Here is a 2458-nt window from a genome sequence, read left to right as displayed (position 1 = left end):
TTAATTACGTAACATGGCAAGTGACGCCTCTTGAATATACATATTTATCCCGCAGGATCAAGCATCTGGGGTTGGTGACGAAGGTAATGGGTGCCAAATTCTGATCCCACTGTTACCAAACTTTGCCTCCAGAAATTCTTATGATGTTGGCAATGATTCACAGTCTAGACATACAGTCTAGACTGTGAATCAGTGGCAATATGTTATGTAACCTAAAAAAAAGGTGAATTTATCTAAATTTATACTTACCTGCAAAAATGCGAAATGATTACCATATATATTTCAAAATTGTACGTGCACGTTTGTAAACAATAAATTCGCTAATTGGCAACAGTGTATCTGCAAGGTGGGGAGTGCTCACTGACACTAACGCTGACGCACAAGTGTTATCCAGCTGGAAAAAGTTTTAAATTTTTCTATCCTTTTCTAGAGTCAAGGCCTCACTTGGATATTCTTCATGGCGTGACGTTTCAGTTTCTAAGTTAAAGTAAGTACCCAGCCTGACAAGGTTTGCCCCAGTCAGAACAGAAGAGTTACAAGTTGCCAACAAAGCAGATCAGAACATAGCCTAATGTTGTTGTGGTCCGGAAACTATTTAACTTTCATTGTGGGTGTACCGTAAGTGCGACTCATTTAAATTTGAGGAAATTTAAACCTCTAAAAATGCAATAATAGTTTTTTGTTATTCCAATCTGAAAAGTAAATTAAAAAGAGAGGAAAAATAGAAAAAAAAATTAGCTACGAAAGCTTTGATATCACTTGGTTTGGTTGTTTCTTTAAATGATTTTTTACTTCTCACATTTAAAAGCAATAATATGGCGGCCATGAAAAAAGACTTTGACTAGTTAAAAAAAAAAGAAAAGAAAAAAAAATATTAGTTGACGACAGACACCAAAGACAACGCTTATGTAAAAACAAACTTTTAATTCATTTTTTTAATCAAATTTTTAGTGTAGCAGAATGATCAATATAGCGAACAAATCTAAGTTCTATGTGTTAGGAAAAAGTCTACTCTCACAAAGATTTCAATCGAAAAAAAACCCTCAATAAAAAAAATCAAAACAAATAAATAAATAAATAAATAAATAAATGTGCGCAGAATACTGACGTAACAACTGTTGCTTGAAGTCGACCCCTTCACGGTCTTGAAATTTAGGACGAGTTCTTCTTCTTCTTTTTTATTTTTGCTTAGTATACCTGCAGTTTCATTATCATCTTTAATATCATTACTACCATTATTACAATAACTATCATTATCATCATTGTCAGTAATAATAATTTCATCATCATTGATATTATCAATATCATCAACATTATTATTATTATTATTATTATTATTATTATTATTATTATTATTATTATTATTATTATGATGACGAAGATGATGATGATGATGATGATGATGGAGAAAACAGTTCGTTTCACTATCATTCAGTTCCTTATTTACCTTTTCACACTTTGTTTGTTGATCTTCTTTGCTGGTAACAAACAACGAAATGCTACAATCAAAATCTATATTCATAATTTTTATTGGTTTTATTATAATCTGTTGATGTAACTGAACGTTCGGGGTAGCCGATGTTATTTTTTTTTTGTTTTTTGACATTGAAATATTAACCCAAAACACAGCCAAAGAGGCAAGCTTTTACAGTATTATTATTATTATTATTATTATTATTATTATTATTATTTCATCCCTTCTTCGTATACTTGTTATTAATGCTATCATAATATACTTTCAAAATTTTATAGTTTGAACTTCATTTCATTTAATGGCACAAATTGAAATGATACAATAGAGAGAGAGAGAGAGAGAGAGAGAGAGAGAGAGAGAGAGAGAGAGAGAGAGAGAGAGAGAGAGAGAGAGAGAGAGATGTTCTGAAAAAAAAAAAGTGATTTTTAGCGGTTAATATTTGTTCATATGTTAATAGAAAACGTGAATAGAACGATGGTACCCTTCGATAATTTTTTTTCTCAGTCATAGAAAACGTGAACAAAACGATGGTATCCTTCGATAATTTTTGTTTAGTCAGAAAACGTGAAGAAAACGACAGTATCCTTCGATAATTTTTGTTTTTCTCATTTCAATGGAAACTTGTCTTTGTTTAAAACGAAAAAACCTCAGACACATGATAAGAAATTGGTGTTAATACCATTGTTCTGTTAGCTAACCATATCAAAGTCGGGGTTACGTCATAAGATAATAATACGTACTATCAATTTTCTTAGATTTTCTTTATTACAATTTATTTAAGAATATTTTTAAACATTATTATTATTATTATCATTATTATTATTATTATTATTATTATTATTATTATTATTATTATTACAAGCTCAGCTATAACTCTGGTTGGAAAAGAAGGATGCTATAAACCCAAGGGCTCCAACATGAGAAAATTGCCCAGTGAGGAAATTAAATAAGGAAATTAATAAACTACAAGAAAAGTAATGAACA

At 30.1% G+C, this 2458-nt stretch overlaps 1 protein-coding gene across 1 annotated transcript in view; it reads left to right on the top strand.

Moving 5' to 3' along the window:
- Positions 1-327: 327 nt before the first annotated feature.
- The window catches only part of LOC137651902 (uncharacterized), a 3755-nt gene continuing 1624 nt past the window's right edge, over positions 328-2458 (top strand). Inside the window, exon 1 of the mRNA XM_068385104.1 lies at positions 328-487. The gene's annotated coding sequence lies outside the window, so the exon portion shown is untranslated. The remainder of the gene's footprint in view (positions 488-2458) is intronic.

This window comes from Palaemon carinicauda, chromosome 13 (assembly GCF_036898095.1).
Source record: "Palaemon carinicauda isolate YSFRI2023 chromosome 13, ASM3689809v2, whole genome shotgun sequence".
Lineage (NCBI taxonomy): Eukaryota > Metazoa > Arthropoda > Malacostraca > Decapoda > Palaemonidae > Palaemon > Palaemon carinicauda.
This window is presented reverse-complemented; position numbering and strand designations above follow the sequence as displayed.